Here is a 24,453-nt window from a genome sequence, read left to right as displayed (position 1 = left end):
TTTTGGTAATTTTAAAACAAAATCTTCTACCTAGGAATTTCTCCAATATAAATTGCGATTGATATTATAGATTCATGTCTTCGAATACAGTAATTACGGTCACTGGAGGGCCCCTTACAAGGATGGAAATACGGCACTGAAAATAAACCGCAGTTTTATAATAAAACCATTTAAATTGAGTAATATTTTATATATCGTATATATACGCGAATGTAAATTATTTGTAATTTTTATTTGTACAGGCAAAATAAGAATCAAATAGCCCGTCATATGTCATAGCATAACTCACCTTTCTGGCGTCGAAATCGAGACTTTTTCGAAACGAAATATTTTAAAATTCATTCCAGTATTTCATCCTTTTTCAAATTCAAATTTATTAAATAATTTAAAGAGGTTGTACATATAGGTTGCGTAGGGCTAAGTCAATTTTTGACTTATAAGCCCTTTTTTTATCGTGAAATTATAAATTAAACAAACCAATTAAAAACAAACAGATATGAAAAACTAAATATTAACTTAACTAAAAGTGTAATTTATACAATAGAATACAAATTAAAATTAACATTAAATTACCTTTTTTAAAATTAGATCCTTGAGCCTTCGGTTGAAAAGATTTAGTTTAGTATTTAGATCAATTAACTCTATTACATTTATAAATTAAATGTGTTTAATCGATATAGCTTATCATTCAACGGAGGTACTAATTATTTTTAATAATTAAATAATGGTAGTTATTTATTATTAATAACACATTCACAATACATAAAATAAATTAATATTAATTAAATTAATTAAATAATAATAAATATTAGTAAGAGTAAATAATATTTACTTTATTAACCATTTATTTATTAATAATAATATTTCATAATAATTAAGAATGGGGCATTTGAGCCCCGGCATGGCTAACAAAGTAAGCGACATGTTTGGACGTGAAACAGTCTATAGAGTAGTAGCACTCCGCAAATTTTTTATCTATAGGAAAGAGCATGGGTGACGTACTAGGACGTCACAGTGCCATTACTCTATAGCTACAGAATTAGTAAAATATAGTTGTAATGGTTTCATGGTTAAAATGAGGTTACTGGCGTTAGAAAACCAAAGTATGCTCCATTCTTTAAACATTTCTGTTCTATTTTATTTCATGCAGTGATGGGATAAGTTTTCCCCAATGTTGGCTGTGAACTTCCTTGGTCTCCACTCTCCAACTTCCTAAAAGTACATAAAAACTTAATTATTGTACGTTAAGCAAATTTCCAACATTTCAAAATGTTGACAGACAGACATAACTGAGGGGTTCGACATTCGTACAAATACCGTACACTCTAGAAAAAAAATATTTTAAAAGTCTTAAAATCAACTGGAAAATCCTGAAATCTGGGCGAAAATCAGTTACAAAATTTAAAAATCAACCTAAAAAACACTAAAATCATGCTATGGAATCTCAAAATCAATTTGATTTCTGAAATAACCATGAGATTCAAAATCCCGTACGCAAAATTTGCAAATGTCCATAACCGTAAAATTGGACTTCATTCAAAATGAGCCTCTATACGCCAAACCAACAATAAATTATACAGGTTGTTTCAAAAGTTTACGCAAAAATTTGAAGGAGTTGTAGGGGGTGAGTTGGGAAGTATGCCTGTTTTTTCCCCATTTTCCTACGATGAATTAAAAGAGCGCCAGAGAGCTTCAAAGTGTGGCCTACTAGCCCCGGGAAGTAGGCTGCAACAAGCGCCAAACCAAACATGTAGCAGTGAAATGCGAATATTAAGCTTTGGGTTTGTGTGATAGGTAAAAAAGGACTCTGTAAACAAATCGAAGTAACCAGCGAAAAAAGGTAAACTTAAACAGTATTTAAAGTCCCTGCTGCTTGGTTTTGCGCTTGTTGCAGCCTACTTCAAGGGACTAGTAGGCCACACTTTGAAGCTCTTTTAACTCATCGCCGGAAAATGGGCAAAAAACCGGCTTACTTCTCAACTCACCCCCTACAACTCCTTAAAATATTTGGATAACCTTTTGAAACACCCTGTATATTCTATAGCAACTACAACAACAACTATAAAATAACCCACAATTTGAAGTGGGTTCAGTTTAATTCAATAAGTGAAATCTCCACGCGTAATAACGCGCATTAGGGTCAAGGGTAAATACTCTTGCATTACACGTCTTTTTGGGGATAATTTCTAGGAAGCTCGATTGTGGTAAGGCACGTTGTACCTCTAATTTCGGACAACAAAGAAGTTCACTTTCTCGGCTTCCTTGATTAAACGGTTTTAAGGGCGAATAAAAAACCGCGAGGGAATGAGGAAAGCGTGAAAGATAAGAACGGCTCAAAATTACGGAGCTCATTTAAAACTCATTTATCTCGGCGGCCGCCTTAGCACCGACCCGACGATGAATCAATTCTATGGATTCTCATACTTCCTACACAAGAACAGAGTCAAGCCAATCAACACGCCTGCGACGACATTAATCAATCATATCTTAAATTTTTATTAAATACTTAATTTATATTAAATAAACTCTAGTTTTATATATGGAACAGCTTAGTGCACTACATATTTTTTTTATTCTAGGCATAGAAGCGTATTTTACCTTTCTTGGATAGTTTTAAGATTGATTAAAAGTGTTGAAGTTAGAAGCATATTGTGCACGAAGTTAATAAAACATGGATTAAATTAATAATTAATCGAAAACGTTGCTTAAACTAATAATGACACGTTAAGAATGGTTTAAAATTAACAATGAGACGTTAAGAATGGTTTAAAATTACTAATGAGACGTTAAGAATGGTCTAAAATTAATCATGAGACATTAAGAATGGTCTAAAATTAATAATGAGACGTTAAGATTGGTTTAAAATTAATAATGAGCCGTTAAGAATGGTTTAAAATTAATAATGAGACGTTAAGAATGGTCTAAAATTAATAACGAGACGTTTAATATGGTTGAAATTAATATTTAGACGTTTAATATGGTTAAAATTAATAATTAGACGTTTAATATGGTTAAAATTAATCATTAGACGTTTAATATGGTTAAAATTAATAATTAGTCGTTTAATATGTTTAAAATTAATCATTAGACGTTTAATATGGTTATAATTAATAATTAGACGTTTAATATGGTTGAAATTAATCATTAGATGTTTAATATGGTTAAAATTAATCATTAGACGTTTAATATGGTTAAAATTAATCATGAGACGTTAAGAATGGTTTAAAATTAATAATGAGACTGTAATGTTAAACTGGGATTATTTTGAATTTCAAGATAGTTTTGATAATAAGAAAATTCTATTGCTATTTTATGACCTATTTGTTCCTACGCCCTCACTAGGGGCGCTCGTGCGCTGGACGCCCGAGTTTATGTTTCGTTGCCCGATTAGCCAATTCACTCTCCTTCTCTGTGGGGCTACCAAAGAAGCCCCTTTTAGTTTTATAACCCCTGTCGAATTGACAAAGAAAATTATGGAGTTTTACCTACTTTGCCAACAGATGTTTTTTTTTTATATTTATTTGTATACGCGTTACCCATCTTGTTGCATTACTATTTTGGAATTTACGCTCACCCGAAATAGGTGAAGGGTGTTTTAATTTATGGTGGTCACCCCGAATGGGTGGAAAGTGTTTCATTTTATGGTGGACAGCTGGCGTCTTTCGCCAAACCAACTTTGAAAGTGAACGATTGTGCGAATTGCGGATGGTTGTAACCAATATTTTTGTACATCTTATCTTTGGATATTTTAAATACTTAGGGCTCCATTAGTTGTTGTTAGGCCTATTTTTCCGAAAGGGATTATTTCGCGAGAGATTCCGGGTTCAAATCCCGGACGGACCCCCAATTTGTAACGATTTGTTGACTGCCTCAAACGGAGTTGAGAGAGTTGGAGGCAATATGGGTCTCGACCATAGGCGGTCAACAAATCGTTACATGGTGGTGATTCATCCTTTTGAATATGCCGGACCTTGGTGACGATCCCAGATATAACTCAGTTTGTAGGGATTCGTCCCGGGATTCCCATGGACACGGGTCTTGATTGGTACAAAAAAGGATACAATTCCAAGAGACCACGTGATCCCACTCACATTTAAATTCGACTCAAACGATTTGAAGATAAGTTTTTATAGGTGCGACAAAGGAGACACTTTAAAAAATAATTTGAAGACGGGTGTTAAGACACCGCAGTTCCCGCACACTGTCTGACTAAAGCTCTTGTCCCGACGATGCGGAGTGCGTGCTTTGCCGGGAAGCTAGCCGCGAACAGAAACGGCTTCGGAACTGTAGCCAAGGTGGCCACATATCCATTTCTCGCGCCACCGTCACCACACCGATCTTCGTTGCAACTCAACGTCATCATGATCAGCGCCACCAGGACTGACGTAGTGTTTCGTTTTTGTATGTAAATAAGACTAATGCTGTCAATATTATTTCGTTACCTTTAAAGCTACTGCTCGCCATACCACTTGTGTGGGTATGATTTTATAACCGTTTCTAATTAAAGTTATTAATTTTTAAAAATTACTTTATCCATGATTAATTGTTTATTAAACATTGTCATGGCAAACCTCAACCCCAATCTTCACTATTCTCTAATAAGCCCCTTCAAACTGACCATATTTAATTTTAATTTCCTTAAGTTAACTCGCCACCCCAATAGTGAAAGTTGAGCTAGCAACTGGGAAAATTATTTATTCGATGTAGTCCATTCCTGCTTTGGCTCCTTCATCCTTAAAGGAAACTCCCGAGACCCGATACGTAAACCGATGTAAAAAGGCTACAAGACGTTAAAAATGGTTTAAAATTAATAATATAATTTAGTTAGAAAGCCAATATTTCCGGGGAACTGTTCCTCTTTCTTCGGGGATAAAATTACAAGTATGTCGTTGTAGGGGCTTAGACATTTCAACCAGGCTTTTGAAAGATTTTTAAAAGGATTTTATACTTTCGTCCTATAGTGCTTATGATAAAACTTGTAGGGAAGGAAAATATTACACGAATTAATTTTGGAATATTTGGTGTTAACACAAACGATATCGTCTAAGCGTGTACAATTTAAATATTAAATTAATTAGTATTATTATTAACATGATTATATAATTAGCGAAGAAGTACTTATTCGCTAATTATATAACCCTTTACAATGCAGTTCATAGGTGGTTCCTTTTAACTTAACTTATTATTAACATTACAACTACAAATTTCGGAACAATTTCAATAACGAAAAATTACATAAAAATTAGTTTTAAAATTAAATTAGTTTTATGTATTTTCTACTCCACAAAGCGTAATGGATATATCAGTTCTTATCTTCGAACAGAACATCGTTGAAATTAATAAATTACAGATTTCTAAGAATACTCTATATATTATTCGTTTTTTAATACGACCTAACGAAACCCATATATAAATAGCTTAATATTTTATGGCTATCCCAGTAAGTTTTTTTTTCTGGTTTAAATAATAAAAAAATAAGGGGTGAGTTTGCTCTGTCGGCCACGGATGGCGCTGACAGGTCGTTAAGGGAGCCATAAAATAAATCGTTCACGAGCGGCAGTTTCAATCGGCCGAGCACGAAGAAGCAAAAGCGATTTTCACAACAAGCGCACTCACCCGAAATAAAACAAAAGCTCGACCATTTCAATATTATAATTGCCAAATTTATCATCCGCTCTTTTAAGAATGAGTTATTTATAAATAAATCCTCCGTTTAATAACCAATTATTTATAGCAGGGGTATCGAAACCACGAATTAACGTCAACTCTTTAAAATATTAGCGAATTTTAAATCATGGTTGTAATTAAGTTTTTTTATCATTTATATCATAAGTAACGTAATAACCGTAAGTATTTAACTGTACGATTTCGGTTAATGGTATCCTGTCGTTCAACAATTTCGTCATTATTAAGAAATCGTTATTTTGATTGTTGAAAGCGTTTCAGTTTTCAATAAGCGGGCGGTCACAGCTTGCTGAAAGTTGTCAGTCCTTAGCCAGGTAATACTTTATATGGTTGTTTTAGAAAAAAAAACTATCATTAAAAAAATTAGCGTCAGGACAAAAGCAAGTGCGACACTATTTATTACCTTACTTATGTTAATATAATATATGCTATGCAATTTGAAACCTAAAATATTTAAGCTGCTTACGAATATTTGTAAAGCTAATAAACCATTACCATATGGAACACAAATGCTATCAAATATGAAATATGTACATAATATGGTTGGCATACAATTGCGTGCCTAAATACAGTGCTTTCAGCCGAACATTAAATTTATTCCATTTAAGTAGGGTTATTGTTCTATTAGATTTAAGTAGATTATACAATATGTTTGGGAATACACCTACAATGCGTAATATTCATGTTCTCAAAAACACTTATTTTTTGAAATCGCAAGCTATGCCCAATTGTTTTTAGGTTATTTGAATAAATAAATTCAAATTGGGTATACTCATAGACCACCATTAAATATTGTAGCGATATTATTAAAGGGAATCTGCGAGGTTAACTGTTATTTGGCGTGATACTAGCTATATTTTTCCACTTGTATTAAAATCAGATGAAGCGATTTTTAAACGTCTACAGATATCAGTTGGCTGGCGAAATAGCAGTGCAACGTTTTTTAAAATAATGCTTTTTAAAATATACGTTTTAGCCTAAAATATATGTTTTTATTATTTACTAACAGGTATATATATCATAATATTGTACAAAATCTGTGAGGATTTTTAATTTATAAATCAGATCAGTTAACATATTGAGATAAGGAGGAGGTGAAATTGTTTTAGAACTCTGCTATATTTTCTGTATAAAAAAGAGTATGTAATCAGATATTAATTAATAGCTGAAAATGGGAAGTACTAGATCAAACACAAGTGCACTGTGTTACAAAGAAATTCTGGTAGTGAATAGTTAAGCGAAAGACCACGATCAGTTTAGTTAGGTAGGAAAATTTCGTGTGTTTTTAGGTATATTCAAACTCTTTCCACATAATAAACAAGAGTGAAAAACGCATTTTCAAAATGTTTTTTCTCAAAAACCCGATTGTGTTTAGTCAAACTTTAACCGACTTCGACTAGAACACTACCCCAAATATAATTTCCAATTAATAAAATATTTTGATTTTCTCTCATATTAGAAATTGGAAATTGATTTTTGAGGATAGCCCAAAACCTTCAATTTAGATAGCTTATACATGAAAATCTTATATAAAAATATATTATTCTATGCTAGCCAAAACATGTGAATATTTAAAAAAAACTCCGATTCAAAATATGTAAACGCATCATGAACCTTTTCTTAAGGGAATTTTTTACAAACTTTGGGATATTTGGAAGAAACCGAAATAGACTCTGAATTAAAGGCATTATAAGTCGCTGGATGACTTGGGCCTAAGGTGGTGCCTTGGGTATTAGCCTAGCTGATTATATTACAAAACGCAATTACTAATATACACATTTTAATTAGTCCCTCAAGCTTAAACGCGATAATTGCTAGGAGTTGTATTGCCCAAATATTGAATCAAATCTCCAATTTGGGGATAATGATTTTGTAACAAATTTTTCCATTACAACAAAACTTTTCGTACGAATTTCGACATAATTACTAAACTACAGAGTAACCTAGTGAGAACCTCGAAAAATTCACTTAGCCGCAGTCCAAAATCTAGCGGATAAGTGAGCTTCTCGTGTTGACCTAAGGTGGATTCATGATAACTGAAAAGACTAATTAAATTCTGTAGAATTAGCGCTTTATACAAGCATTAGCTTACATGCAAATTCCTACATTTTAGAAGTTATTGGTTTTGGTTGCTGTTTGGAAGAAAAATAGTGCGAGGTGAAAGGCTTCACATTACAGATTATGATATTTAAATAAATATTCATAAGAAGTATGATTTTTACAGTGGCGTAAAAAACCGGGGCCCGCAAGGCCTGCTTCGTGGAATAATGGGCACCGAAAATATTACTTAAAAATCAGTTCCCAATATAAGAAGGGGCTCTAAAATACGTTAAAAAAATAATAATAATAATAATCAGCTAGGCTAATACCCAAGGCACCACCATAGGCCTAAGTCATCAAGCGACTTTTAAAGCCATTAATTCAGGTGGCCGGGTTACAATGCGTAGGAGGGTGGTGGCAAGCCCTTCATGCCACGCGAGCCAACAGCTACCTACACCAACTATTACCGTTAACTTCAACAAGTTTTTATGGAAGGGGAAACTGAAGAGCTCGGGGAAAACCCCTTAAACAAGTAGGGAGAGAACTTGCAAACTCAACGCGGAAGGATTTGTTCCGAGTTTTCATCCAGTTACAATAGGTGAGCCCCAGATACCTTAGCTACGCCACTGAGAATTTGCATAGTTTGGTGGAGTAATAAAAACGGTAAATATTGAGTCAGGATGCCTCGTACACACGCGTGGTTTGACGGGAAATTCGAGCCAATTGAAAAATGCCACGACACATTTTGTGGCTACTTCTCTCGTAAGAGTTACGTTATATACAGTGGCGCCGCCAGCAATAGGCACGAGTAGGCACGTGCCTACGTGGAAAACTAGAGGGGGCCCCAAATTTATTAAAAAAGGGGGCCCCATTTTTTCATATTTTTAAATTTTCTGTAGCCGAATTAATAGAGAAATGGCTGAAAATTTTCAAACTTGTGACTATCAACTAATAGTTATTAGTCTTTAGTCACATAATAATTTACGTTGTCAATGGCTATACAGACTATTATTAAAAAAATGCATTAGGTAAATAGGTAGAGTCATACTTATGTTTATTATGTTACTTATGGTTGAAGTAAATATATTAAAAATTGGTGGGCAAGAGGGGGCCCCAAATTGTAGTGCCTACGGTGGAAAAAATCCTGGCGGCGCCACTGGTTATATACTTCTGCTACAAAAAAGATCTAGTAAAACTAAGTTTACGGAAGGCTGATAAAGCAAACGCGAGGGATAGTTTATAGGGGCACGATTTAGGGTCGCGCCCTCTTTTGGCAAAACCCCAGAATGAACCGAAAGGGATTTGAAATAAAATCCTAGGGAGATTCTGTAAATCTAGTGAAGCCCTCGTCTGCGGCATCTAAGGGCTCGAGCAGGGCTCTAGCGGAGCGAGGGGACGGGGGCCTAACGCCCACAAATCGGAGGGTGAAGAGTGCGAGGCGCCGCAACCAGGGTGCTCCACCATCGACGACGGCGAGAAAAGCCGGGAGATTAGTTGGAGGTGAGCGGTGGAAAAGGCCTAGCCTGGATGGGAAGGTGGCGAAGAGGGGATTTGCCACGAATCCATCATTTAGTCACGTGGTATTTAGGCCTAGGCTCTAGGCGTCTAACCCGACTCGTAATTCGCCTTAAATTGTATTTCCGTTAAACCCGGAGGAAAGACTACTTCGGACCAAGACGTAACCAAATTATACGCTCATTATTAATCGCTTTTAAACAATGCGGATTGAGATTGTCCAAATGTTTAAATCGTTTGTTCCTAGCCCAAATATCAGTGTCGGGTTTACGCGTAAAAGCTTGTTAGTCATTCATTTTATTTCCAGACTAAATTTATCAAATAAAATTGTCCTCCATTCTTAAACTAAAGTAGGGTAATTTAATACGCGTTTGATACCACCAAATTAACGTTTTATTTATCGTAGTGTACTTGAAAACAAATTTATAGTCTATAATTCGATACGGAAATCAACGTAAATTTTTCGTTTCTTTTCAGGGTTCGAGAGGACGAGTTGGGAGGAAAGGCACCGCCGCGGAGGCGAGGAAGCCAATTTTTCATTCTAAAAGCTTGGGGGATTCAGGAAGACGGCTACCACAATCGCTTGATAAACTACTGCCAGCCTGGGGACGCCGGAGCAAAATGCCAAAATCGACGTATAGAAGGCGCTACGATCGCGCGTTTCGGGCGCCATTTAGAAGTGGGGGAGTTCGCGCCGCTAACGTAAATAGATGTTTCTGTAAAATAAAATGAATAAAAATATTAAAAAAATAGAATATGTTGCTCTTAAGTCACAAAACACGGCTTTATTAGTATATTCCTCTGGCGACTGTAGCGCGCGATCGTACACTTGTAAAAGTAGTGTTGTTAATTTTCCGGAAAAATAAAATGCGGAAAACATTTCCAGAAAATTTTCCGCAAATCGGAAAATTTTAACCAAAATTACTTTTTAAGGGTTTTTAATGTTTTTAACTTTTTATCGATATAAAATGTCTAAAAACAGTAAACGTACTACAAAATATTAATAGTGTTACATTGTTAATCAGTTTAAACTAGTCTAGAGGTTTAGTTTTACTTTTAGATACGAAAACATTAGGCGAAAATGGCGCTTTATTTAAATTTTCAAATAATATTTTAGACTAATCATGGAATTAAATTTTTCTTAAAATATTTTTTCGGAAAAATACGTAAAAATTTCCGGAAAAAAAAGCCTTACTTACAACACTATGAAAAAGTAAGAGGCTGTGACGTAAGAAGCAACGTATTATATTTTTACTTTTTATTCATTTTATTTTTATAGAAACATCTATTATTTTTGTCATGTTCAACTTGTTAAAAAGTTCCAAGCGCTCCTTAATATTTTAGCGTAAAAGGCTCGCGCATTTTTGTTCAGTATTAGACCGCACGCACGAAATCGCACGAGCTCGTTTACGCTAATATATCAAGACGCGCGTGGAACTTTTTAACAAGTTGAATAAGACATAAATAGAGTTTAGGCTAGCTTCTTTTCATATCTCCTTTAATTTACCTGTAGAAGGGTGGAGTTCAATAATTTAAGTAAAGAAAGTGGTCTTAGTAAATTTAGCGAATAAAAGGAAAATTCGATGGTTTTTCTGTCATTTACCCGTTTAAAGGTGGGAGGGGGGGGGGATAAGTGAAAACGTAATTCCTGAAATCAGTAAATCACCGCGTGGCGTCAAGATTAATTTAAAACTGCCACCGTGACAGTTATTGCTCCGGGTGGGTCGTTTAAACAGACATTATTTACAAAAAGCGAGGACACGTTCTAAACTGGCTTTCTTTATATAAGGGAGTAGTGAAACGATACTTTTATTTATTTCAATATTACCATAAGTAACGTAATAACGATAAGTATGTCAATTAGCCTTTCTACAAAGTTACATTGGCCTTCTTATTTAGATGTATCAGGCGCGTCAATCGTGACGTCGAAGTGACGTTTCACTATGATAGCCCCTAGACGCTAGCATCTAGGAGCAACAAACACAAGGAGAACGCAGCTAGCCTTTAAACACGCTTACGCAGTGTTGTGTACGAATTTCATTGGACGAGCCTTTACGCTGAACATTTTACGGAAAGGGGGGGAATACAATTTCGGAATTATCCCCTTCCGACGGCAGCAGGCGCTAAAGCGTCTAGCCGATGAAAAACGTACACAAGAAAATCCACGACTTTTGACGGGTTGCGTTCTCCTTGTGTGTGGGTGTTGTGTTTGTTGCTCCTAGCTAGCATCTAGGAGCATTAAACACAGCACCCCACACCAGGAGAACGCAACCCGTCAAAAGTCGTGGATTTTCTTATGTACGTTTTTCATTGGCTAGACGCTTTAGCGCCTGCTGCCGTCGGAAGGGGATAATTCCGAAATTGTCTTGCCCCCGCCCGTAAAACGTGCAGCGTAAAGGCTCGTCCAATGAAATTCGTACACAATACTGCGTAAGCTTGTTTAAAGGCTAGCTGCGTTCTCCTTGTGTTTGTTGCACGGTTGACTCGATCGCATGGTTTTTTTATCAAAATATTACGGGTTTTGCGTTGCTATGTAAAATCGTGACGTCACCCAGATGATATCGTATTGAAAATACGATCTGGGTGACGTCATCAATTTTAACTCGTACAGATATTTTTTCAAACATCTTCTTGATCGGGGCCCCCTTGCTCCTAGCTAGCATAAACTATAGTTATGTCGTATTCAACGTGTTAAAAGGTTCAACGCGCGTCTTGATATTTTAGCGCAAATGGGCTCGAGCGATTTTGCGCGTGCTAACTGAAATAAAAATGCGCGAGCCTTTTACGCTAAAATGTGAAAGAGCGCGTGGAACATTTTAACAAGTTGAACAAGACAGGAATTTAAATTCGACGAGTCGCCCTTTTTATAGAGATCTAACCTTCAAACCTGAACTGAACTCATACGTATCTCGTGACGAAAGCGATACATTGAAACAAGTTCGGCAAGCGTAATGACTTTATAGAAAGGCTTATTAGGAAAAATTGTCTCCGAACTGATTTTCAAAGCTATTGCGCAATCTAGGTTTAGTTCTCAGCACAGTGTCAAAATATGCCTTCTAAAGGCAAAATATTCTACTACCAAGGATGATAACACGCTACTCAGTTCGAGTGCCAGTCCAAGTCGGAGCTTGACGAAAATGTCAGTGTCGAAAAAAGGTTCGCTCAGTATATTAGCATTAAAACAATAGGAAGTGTCATACTTATTGTTATTATGTTACTTATGATAATATGGTTTTATATTCGAGACACTATTTGTTTACTTATAGTACAATTTTCCAATACTTTTTTTTAATATGATATGTATCTGTTATGTGCTCGATTCATGAAAAAAAGGTTGTGGTTTTAGAAATAGCCTAAATTTTTATTGTTCTTGTATAAAGAATGAATTCAATTAACTAATTTTTGGTTATATACGTTATGGTGTAATTCTGTTAAAGGCCAACTACATAGTTATACGGTTTATTCTGTCTCTCACTGGAAGCTGGCTCGATGCAAGACACAAATGCTACGCAAGCAGCCAACTACCAGTGAGAAAGGCCGACTACATAAATCTTCGGTTTACTCTGTCTTTCACTGGAAGTAGGCTTACTGCAATACACGTGTGCCATGCAGTCAGCCTACTTCCAGTGAAAGACAGAGTAAACCGAAGATTTATGTAGTCGGCCTTTAAGGTTCGTTAAGATCAAAGTGTAGTATCTTTTGGCAGCACATGAACATGTATCGTCAGTTTTCCCAGTAAAATTAGATCGATCTATACGATAATTACGATACATACTCGTTTGCTTCAATAGTTTAAGTATTTCTTAAATAAATTACTCACGAAATATGTGTCATCAACACCGGGGAAACTGATTTTCCGTTTATGGTTCACAAATTATATGTTTCGTGTGAAACAAGATCTCATACAGTATTTTTCTATAGAAACGTTAAAGCTCTAGGTTTTTTTCTGCCTGTCCCCCTTTATATTAACTTAGTGGAGCACAAATACCCTGGTGATAGGCCAACCACCTAATTTAAAGGGGGACAGGCAGAAGAAAACCTAGGCCTTTAAATGATTATGTTCCATATGATTTAATTAAATCCTGCTCGTTCGTTTTTAAAGAGTTGATAGACAGATTAAGCGTACGACGAGTTGACTGGAGAACATGCAGCGACGTTTACAAGATCAAATGTTGTCCGGTCAAGTTTTTTACGGGGCGTAAACTCTATGTGGTCGATAAAAGCACATGGGTACAATTTCGGATGAACTAAATTTAGTAATTTTTAAAAACAATTGATTAACGTTCTTTTTTTGGGAGGAAGCATTTAAATTTAATTTTTTGTACTGGACTACTTTTAATATTAATTGCAATTGAATTTTCGGTTGAAGATAGTTTGAAGAAATAGCATTTCATCATAGGAAATGCTAAATTTGCGAAACCTTGTAATATCATTTAATTGAAATACAACTTAATAAAATTTAATATTTTGCGGGAAAAAATTTAAATTAGCATTGTTTCGTTGTAAAAATGGACATAAATAAAATTGCCAAATTTAAATAGTGTTGTTTTTCTTAAATTAAAGCCTACACTTAAAGGGGAATTGTCACCAAAACCAAAATTTACGCAACCTACATCAAACGGCTCCAAAAACTTCAGAAATCGCGGTTGAACCTACGTGCAGCGCCAAAAGAATGAAGCGGCAAAAATTTGAGAAAGGGCGGCGTGTGAGGCATTTTAAAAACACGATAAACTGCAATCTACGAATATAACTCGGTTAAAAAGCCAAGGAGAATGTCGTAGCAGACGACAGTTCCGACCGAAAAACGATAAAACCGAGGAAAATAATGTTTCGTTCACGAGATGGCGCTGCAGGTAGGATCAACCAAGCGGTTCTGAGACTCTCGAGTCGGGGGGGATAAACGCGAAATTTAGTTGCTAATAATAAATCAAATACTGGAAATAATAACATGAAATTTTTTGTTTAACCATTTTCGGACGTCCTCTATACATTTAAATGGTTTTCAACCAATTTTAGGGTGGTGACAATTCCCCTTTAACAGTAAACGATGCAGCCTCTAATTTTGTTTATTTGTTGTAAGGTTTCAAAAACATCAATAAACATAATTGATCTCCCTAAGTAAATACAAATACACAAAAAAATAAATGAAAATTTACCTTACTTTTAACAATCCAACGTAATATAATTCCATTGACTCCGAACCCAGATGTTACCATAAGTCTAAAATAATTTTCATAAATATGTCTCGTGGAGTGACGTCATGGCCAAAGAAAATCGCCTCCTAGCGAAGCGTTGTCAAAGGCTACGTGAGATGCGAGACCGATCGAACGCAAAAGGCGCCGAAGCTCGGTCACCGTGTACAGAATAGTACTTATGGATTTTATAGATAAATAATGTTAAAATTACTGCAATAAATTCCAACGAAATCGGCGCTTATTTAAGATAATTATTATATTTTAAATTTAAATAGGCACGTGTGATTGCTCGTTAACTAACAAGCGAAGACCAAATACGTTACAACGACGGTGACGAAAGTTACATTAAACTTTAAACACTATAGCAGCTGGTACAATGTGACGAGTTTCGGGAAGTAACGCAATAAGACTAAACTTTAAACACCAGCTGGTACAATATCCTGCATTTTTTACTGTTTCTTTCCAGGGTATGTATTTATTTACGGTACGGGGGTATACAAATCTATTAGTCCATGTTTCTTTCTGATCGCTTACATAATAATTATATTGTTTCTAATGCGTATTTAGTTTTGGCGAAAACACGTATTTAGATTACTGACAGGGGCGTAGGAACGTTCTAGAAGTTGGAGGGGGCAAAGATAAACCAAAAGGGGTCTGGAGAATGGTTTTGAATTTTTAATCGAGTGTAGCTTCTCCGAATGCATGTGTACTTTTTACTACTGTGTAAATTGCCTGAAAAGACTGAAATTTAAACACAGTTGAGGTTCTATAAGCTTTTTATGCTTTTAAAATGATAATTTGAGACTTGTGAAGATTTCTACTGACCAAAAAGCTGGAGAGGGCAATAACATTAGTTGCCCCTCCCAGCAAAATTCTAGAGAGGGGCATTGCCCCCCTTGCCCCCCTCTGGTTCCTACGCCCCTGGTTACTGAGAACGTAGGCCCACTAGTATGATCTACTACCTAAGAAACACTCAACCTTATCCAATCGCCATCTAGTATCCTTCGTAAAAAACGACCAGGAAAAGTTAAATTTAACTATTAATTTAGTTCGTGGCACTTTCATGAAAGCCTATTATTATTTAATTCAATATAAATAACAAAATAATTGGTAGATCTGAAAAATATTTTAAAACAAGTCTCCAACAGATGCCTTTACTATTTCCATTTGATTTTATGTCTTGTTACTCTACATGGATCGACTACTTCGTTCTCAGTAACCTAAATATGTTCATAGTGTTAGGATATGAAATTTTACGAAGGAACTGAGCCAGTTTAATGAATAATACGTTATTTATTACGTACGTGGTTGAAAACAAAACTTGGAAAAATAAGCAACATTATTGACTCACAGGTAGGAATCCATACCTGTAACTAGGAATGCTTTAGGAACACGGAGATAGGTGGGAGCCATCCTTATGACATCAAATCTTACGCGAATGTTTGGGTGTGTTACATTAAAACTCTCCAACTGAAAACCAGTAAAACAGGATGAATAGACCATTCTATAAAATACTACTTCAGTGGTTAATTACTTTTGTCAGGAATCCATACCTCTGCTTGGAATGCTTATCCTGGCATATCGCGTATGGTAAGATCACTCTGACGGCTTTGGCCCCGCCAACGAGATCAAAATCCCCTCTGCGCGCGCACTCCTTTCATGTAGTTGTTTGTTAAGTTAAAAAAACCGTCAGCCACATCGAGACGAAAATCTGCCACGATAAGCATTCCATTAAAAAATACAAAATTGAACCGTGACCTGAACCGGCCCACCAAAATTATTTATTTCAAAAACCGGACCCGACCCAGCCCGCCAAAATGATAAACTTTGAAAACCAGACCCGACCCAGCCCGCCAAAATGATTTATTTAAAAAAAACCGATCCGATCCGACCCGTCAAAATGATTAATTTTGAAAACCAGACCTGATCCGGCCCGCTAAAATTATTTATTACAAAAACCCGACCCGATCCGACCCACCAAAATGATTAATTTAGAAAACCAGACCCAACCCGACCCGCCCCGCCAAAATTATTTATTTCAAAAACCCAACCCGACCCACCCCGTCCAAATTATTTATTTCAAAAACCCGACCCGACCCGGCCCGCCAAAAATATTAATTTTGAAAACCAGACCCGATCCGACCCGCCAAAATTATTAATTTAGAAAACCACACCCAACCCGACCCGACCCGCCAAAATTATTTATTTCAAAAACCCGACCGATCCGACGCGCCAAAATGATTAACTTAGAAAACCAGACCTTACCCAGCCCGCCAAAATTATTTATTTAAAAAAACCAACCCGATCCTACCCGCCGAAATGATTAATTTTGAAAACAAGACCCGACACGGCCCGCTAAAAAAAATTATCTCTAAAACCCGACCCGACCCGGTCCGCCAAAATGATTAAATTGGAAAACCAGACCCGATCCGGCCTGCCAAAATTATTTATTTCAAAAACCCGACCCGACCGGCCCGTCAAAATGATTAATTTTGAAAACCAGACCCGACCCGGTCCACCAAAATTATTTATTTCAAAAAACCAACCCGATCCTACCCGCCGAAATGATTAATTTTGAAAACCAGACCCGACCCGGCCCGCTAAAAAAAATTTCTCTAAAACCCGACCCGACCCGGTCCGACAAAATGATTAAATTGGAAAACCAGACCCGACCCGACCCACCAAAATTATTTACTTCAAAAACCCGACCCGATCCAACCCGCCAAAATGATACATTTTGAAAACCAGACCCGACCCAGCCCGCTAAAATTATTTATTACCAAAACCCGACCGATCCTACCCGCCGAAATGATTAATTTTGAACACCAGACCCGACCAGGCCCGCCAAAATTATTTATTTAAAAAAACTGACCCGCCAAAATGATTAATTTAGAAAACCAGACCCGACCCCGCCCGCCAAAATGATTTATTTAAAAAAAACCGACCCGATCCTACCCGCCAAAATGATTAATTTAGAAAACCAGACCCGACCCGGCCCACCAAAATTATTTATTTCAAAAAACCAACCCGATCCTACCCGCCAAAATGATTAATTTTGAAATCCAGACCCGACCCGGCCCGCTAAAAAATTATCTCTAAAACCCGACCCGACCCGGTCCGACAAAATGATTAAATTGGAAAACCAGACCCGACCCGACCCACCAAACTTATTTACTTCAAAAACCCGACCCGATCCTACCCGCCGAAATGATTAATTTTGAAAACCAGACCCGACCCGGCCCGCCAAAATTATTTATTTAAAAAAACTGACCCGCCAAAATGATTAATTTAGAAAACCAGACCCAACCCGGCCCACCAAAATTATTTATTTAAAAAAACCGACCCGATCCGACCCGTCTAAATGATGAAATTTGAAAACCAGACCCGACCCGGCCCGCTAAAAATAATTATCTCTAAAAACCGACCCGACCCGGTCCGCCAAAATGATTAAATTTAGAAAACCAGACCCGACCCGGCCCGCCAAAATTATTTACTTCAAAAAACCGACCCGATCCATCCGCCAAAATGATTAATTTTGAAAACCAGACCTGACCCAGCCTGCCAAAGTTATTTATTTAAAAAAACCAACCCGATCCTACCCGCCGATATGATTAATTTTGAAAACCAGACCCGACCCGGCCCGCTAAAAAAAATATCTCTAAAACCCGACCCGACCCGGCCCGCTAAAAAAAATTATCTCTAAAACCCGACCCGACCCGGTCCGCCAAAATGATCAAATTGGAAAACCAGACCCGAACCGGCCCGCTAAAATTATTTATTTAAAAAAACTGACCCGCCAAAATGATTAATTTAGAAAACCAGACCCAACCCGGCCCACCAAAATTATTTATTTAAAAAAACCGACCCGATCCTACCCGCCAAAATGATTAATTTAGAAAACCAGACCCGACCCGGCCCGCCAAAATGATTAATTTTGAAAACCAGACCCGACCTGGCCTGCCAAAATTATTTATTTCACAAAACCGACCCGATCCTACCGGCCAAAATTATTAATTTAGAAAACCAAACCGGACCCGGCCCGCCAAAATTATTTTTTTCAAAAAACCGACCCGATCCTACCCGCTAAAATGATTAATTTTGAAAACCAGACCCGACCCGGCCCGCTAAAAAAAATTATCTCTAAAACCCGACCCGACCCGGTCCGCCAAAATGATTAAATTTGAAAACCAGACCCGACCCGACCCGCTAAAATAATTTATTTCACAAAACCGACCCGATCCTACCCGCCAAAATGATAAATTTAGAAAACCAGACCCGACCCGGCCCGCCAAAATTATTTACTTCAAAAACCCGACCCGATCCAACCCGCCGAAATGATTAATTTTGAAAACCAGACCCGACCCGGCCCACTAAAATAATTTATTTCACAAAACCGACCCGATCCTACCCGCCAAAATGATTAATTTAGAAAACCAGACCGGACCCGGCCCGCCAAAATTATTTATTTCAAAAAAACCGACCCGATCCTACCCGCTAAAATGATTAATTTTGAAAACCAGACCCGACCCGGCCCGCTAAAAAAAATTATCTCTAAAACCCGACCCGACCCGGTCCGCCAAAATGATTAAATTTTAAAACCAGACCCGACCCGGCCCGCCAAAATTATTTACTTCAAAAACCCGACCCGATCCAACCCGCCAAAATGATAAATTTTGAAAACAGACCCGACCCAGCCTGCTAAAATTATTTATTACAAAAACCCGACCGATCCTACCCGCCGAAATGATTAATTTTGAAAACCAGACCCAACCCGGCCCGCCAAAATGATTAATTTAGAAAACCAGACCCAACCCGGCCCACCAAAATTATTTATTTCAAAAAACCGACCCGATCCTACCCGCCAAAATGATTAATTTAGAAAACCAGACCCGACCCGGCCCACCAATATTATTTATTTCAAAAAACCAACCCGATCCTACCCGGCGAATTGATTAATTTTGAAAACCAGACCCGACCCGGCCCGCCAAAATTATTTATTTAAAAAAACCGACCCGATCTGACCCGCCAAAATGATTAATTTAGAAAACCAGACCCAACCCGGCCCACCAAAATTATTTATTTCAAAAAACCGACCCGATCCTACCCGCTAAAATGATTAATTTTGAAAACCAGACCCGACCCGGCCCGCTAAAAAAAATTATCTCTAAAACCCGACCCGACCCGGTCCACCAAAATGATTAAATTTGAAAACCAGACCCGACCCGGCCCGCCAAAATTATTTACTTCAAAAACCCGACCGATCCTACCCGCCGAAATGATTAATTTTGAAAACCAGACCCGACCCGGCCCACTAAAATAATTTATTTCACAAAACCGACCCGATCCTACCCGCCAAAATGATTAATTTAGAAAACCAGACCGGACCCGGCCTGCCAAAATTATTTTTTTCAAAAAACCGACCCGATCCTACCCGCTAAAATGATTAATTTTGAAAACCAGACCCGACCCAGCCCGCTAAAAAAAATTATCTCTAAAACCCGACCCGACCCGGTCCGCCAAAATGATTAAATTTTAAAACCAGACCCGACCCGGCCCGTTAAAATTATTTACTTCAAACACCCGACCCGATCCAACCCGCCAAAATGATAAATTTTGAAAACAGACCCGATCCAACCCGCCAAAATGATAAATTTTGAAAACAGACCCGACCCAGCCTGCTAAAATTTTTTATTACAAAAACCTGACCGATCCTACCCGCCGAAATGATTAATTTTGAAAATTAGACCCGACCCGGCCCGCCAAAATGATTAATTTAGAAAACCAGACCCAACCCGGCCCACCAAAATTATTTATTTCAAAAAACCGACCCGATCCTACCCGCCAAAATGATTAATTTAGAAAACCATACCTGACCCAGCCCGCCAAAATTATTTATTTCAAAAAACCAACCCGATCCTACCCGCCGAAATGATTAATTTTGAAAACCAGACCCGACCCGGCCGGCTAAATATAATTATCTCTAAAACCCGACCCGACCCGGTCCGCCAAAAGGATTAAATTGGAAAACCAGACCCGACCCGGCCCGCCAAAATTATTTATTTCAAAAAACCGACCCGATCCTACCCGCCAAAATGATTAATTTAGAAAACCAGACCCGACCCGGCCCACCAATATTATTTATTTCAAAAAACCAACCCGATCCTACCCGGCGAATTGATTAATTTAGAAAACCAGAGCCAACCCGGCCCACCAAAATTATTTATTTCAAAAAACCGACCCGATCCTACCCGCCAAAATGATTAATTTAGAAAACCAGACCTGACCCAGCCCGCAAAAATTATTTATTTCAAAAAACCAACCCGATCCTACCCGTCAAAATGATTAATTTTGAAAACCAGACCTGACCCAGCCTGCCAAAATTATTTATTTAAAAAAACCAACCCGATCCTACCCGCCGAAATGATTAATTTTGAAAACCAGACCCGACCCGGCCCGCTAAAAAAAATTATCTCTAAAACCCGACCCGACCCGGCCCGCTAAAAAAAAATTATCTCTAAAACCCGACCCGACCCGGTCCACCAAAATGATCAAATTGGAAAACCAGACCCGAACCGGCCCGCTAAAATTATTTATTTAAAAAAACTGACCCGCCAAAATGATTAATTTTGAAAACCAGACCCGACCTGGCCTGCCAAAATTATTTATTTAAAAAAACCGCCCCGATCCAACAAGCCAAAATGATTAACTTAGAAAACCAGACCTGACCCAGCCTCTCAAAATTATTTATTTAAAAAAACCAACCCGATCCTACCCGTTAAAATGATTAATTTTGAAAACCAGACCCGACCCGGCCCGCTAAAATAATTTATTTTACAAAACCGACCCGATCCTACCCGCCAAAATGATTAATTTAGAAAACCAGACCTGACCCAGCCCGCAAAAATTATTTATTTCAAAAAACCAACCCGATCCTACCCGTCAAAATGATTAATTTTGAAAACCAGACCTGACCCAGCCTGCCAAAATTATTTATTTAAAAAAACCAACCCGATCCTACCCGCCGAAATGATTAATTTTGAAAACCAGACCCGACCCGGCCCGCTAAAAAAAATTATCTCTAAAACCCGACCCGACCCGGCCCGCTAAAAAAAAATTATCTCTAAAACCCGACCCGACCCGGTCCACCAAAATGATCAAATTGGAAAACCAGACCCGAACCGGCCCGCTAAAATTATTTATTTAAAAAAACTGACCCGCCAAAATGATTAATTTTGAAAACCAGACCCGACCTGGCCTGCCAAAATTATTTATTTAAAAAAACCGCCCCGATCCAACCCGCCAAAATGATTAACTTAGAAAACCAGACCTGACCCAGCCTCTCAAAATTATTTATTTAAAAAAACCAACCCGATCCTACCCGTTAAAATGATTAATTTTGAAAACCAGACCCGACCCGGCCCGCTAAAATAATTTATTTTACAAAACCGACCCGATCCTACCCGCCAAAATGATTAATTTAGAAAACCAGACCGGACCCGGCCCGCCAAAATTATTTTTTTCAAAAAACCGACCCGATCCTACCCGCTAAAATGATTAATTTTGAAAACCAGACCCGACCCGGCCCGCTAAAAAAAATTATCTCTAAAACCCGACCCGACCCGGTCCGCCAAAATGATTAAATTTGAAAACCAGACCCGACCCGACCCGCTAAAATAATTTATTTCACAAAACCGACCCGATCCTACCCGCCAAAATGATTAATTTAGAAAACCAGACCGGACCCGGCCCGCCAAAATTATTTATTTAAAAAAACCGACCCGATCCTACCCGCTAAAATGATTAACTTTGAAAACCAGACCCGACCCGGCCCGCTAAAAAAAATTATCTCTAAAACCCGACCCGACCCGGTCCACCAAAATGATTAAATTTGAAAACCAGACCCGACCCGGCCCGCCAAAATTATTTACTTCAAAAACCCGAACGATCCTACCCGCCGAAATGATTAATTTTGAAAACCAGACCCGACCCGGCCCACTAAAATAATTTATTTCACAAAACCGACCTGATCCTACCCGCCAAAATGATTAATTTAGAAAACCAGACCGGACCCGGCCCGCCAAAATTATTTATTTCAAAAAACCCGACCCGATCCTACCCGCTAAAATGATTAATTTTGAAAACCAGACCCGACCCGGCCCGCTAAAAAAATTATCTCAAAAACCCGACCCGATCCAACCCGCCAAAATGAAAAATTTTGAAAACAGACCCGACCCAGCCTGCTAAAATTATTTATTACAAAAACCCGACCGATCCTACCCGCCGAAATGATTAATTTTGAAAACCAGACCCGACCCGGCCCGCCAAAATGATTAATTTAGAAAACCAGACCCAACCCGGCCCACCAAAATTATTTATTTCAAAAAACCGACCCGATCCTACCCGCCAAAATGATTAATTTAGAAAACCATACCTGACCCAGCCCGCCAAAATTATTTATTTCAAAAAACCAACCCGATCCTACCCGCCGAAATGATTAATTTTGAAAACCAGACCCGACCCGGCCGGCTAAATATAATTATCTCTAAAACCCGACTTGACCCGGTCCGCCAAAAGGATTAAATTGGAAAACCAGACCCGACCCGGCCCGCCAAAATTATTTATTTAAAAAAACCGACACGATCTGACCCGCCAAAATGATTAATTTAGAAAACCAGACCCAACCCGGCCCACCAAAATTATTTATTTCAAAAAACCGACCCGATCCTACCCACCAAAATGATTAATTTAGAAAACCAGACCCGACCCGGCCCACCAATATTATTAATTTAAAAATCCAACCCGATCCTACCCGCCGAAATGATTAATTTTGAAAACCAGACCCGACCCGGCCCGCCAAAATTATTTATTTAAAAAACCGACCCGATCTGACCCGCCAAAATTATTTATTTAAAAAAACTGACCCGCCAAAATGATTAATTTAGAAAACCAGAGCCAACCCGGCCCACCAAAATTATTTATTTCAAAAAACCGACCCGATCCTACCCGCCAAAATGATTAATTTAGAAAACCAGACCTGACCCAGCCCGCAAAAATTATTTATTTCAAAAAACCAACCCGATCCTACCCGCCGAAATGATTAATTTTGAAAACCAGACATGACCCGGCCCGCTAAAAATAATTATCTCTAAAACCCGACCCGACCCGGTCCGCCAAAAGGATTAAATTGGAAAACCAGACCCGACCCAGCCCGCCAAAATTATTTACTTCAAAAAACCGACCCGATCCAACCCGCCAAAATGATTAATTTATAAAACCTGACCCGACCCGGCCCGCAAAAATTATTTATTTAAAAAAACCGACCTGATCTGACCCGCCAAAATGATTAATTTAGAAAACCAGACCCAACCCGGCCCACCAAAATTATTTATTTCAAAAAACCGACCCGATCCTACCCGCCAAAATTATTAATTTAGAAAACCAGACCCGACCCCGCCCGCCAAATGATTAATTTCTAAAGCCCGACTCACCCCTGCCCAGTATGAATAACACATGATAATGATTCTCTTTCTGTATGTAAAGATTTGCTGTTGCGAATAAATTTGAAACATGAAGGCCCGATCACTAATGTATAAAAAGCCCGACTCGACCTGCTCAGTTTAATGTAAGATGCCCGACCCGGCCCAACCCGTTTAAAAAAATTCCCCGACCCTGCCTGGCCCGAAAAAAATAATTAAATTAAAACCGACCCGACCCGCCCCGCCAAAAACCTCGATATCGAAACTCCGACCCGCCTTGAGGTGGGTTCGGATCGGGTTAGCCCGCCTTTAGCGGGCCCAAGACTCCCTAGTTGGCTGGCTGATCAAGCTAAATAAATATAATATGTCTAGCCCGAATGAGGACGGAACATAAGCCAAATTCTTAAAACCAAAAAATAATAGCTTTAAAGTCTTTGGCTAGGGTTTGGCCGGTTTATATGGGATTTTATAGAGTGGTATATTGCAACACAAGCTATTGAAATATAAGTAACTCCCAGGAAAATGTTTGAAATAAAATAATC

General features: G+C 38.0%; 1 long non-coding RNA gene across 1 annotated transcript in view; it reads right to left on the bottom strand.

Annotated features, from left to right (window-relative positions):
• Positions 1-1,142: 1,142 nt before the first annotated feature.
• LOC149922857 (uncharacterized) overlaps positions 1,143-24,453 on the bottom strand; it is a 301,904-nt gene continuing 278,593 nt past the window's right edge. The window contains exon 4 of the long non-coding RNA XR_016477139.1: positions 1,143-1,212. This is a non-coding gene — a long non-coding RNA (uncharacterized LOC149922857). The remainder of the gene's footprint in view (positions 1,213-24,453) is intronic.

The sequence above is a fragment of the Leiobunum rupestre genome, chromosome 11 (assembly GCF_980474605.1).
Source record: "Leiobunum rupestre chromosome 11, qqLeiRupe1.1.hap1, whole genome shotgun sequence".
Classification (NCBI taxonomy): Eukaryota; Metazoa; Arthropoda; class Arachnida; order Opiliones; family Sclerosomatidae; genus Leiobunum; species Leiobunum rupestre.
This window is presented reverse-complemented; position numbering and strand designations above follow the sequence as displayed.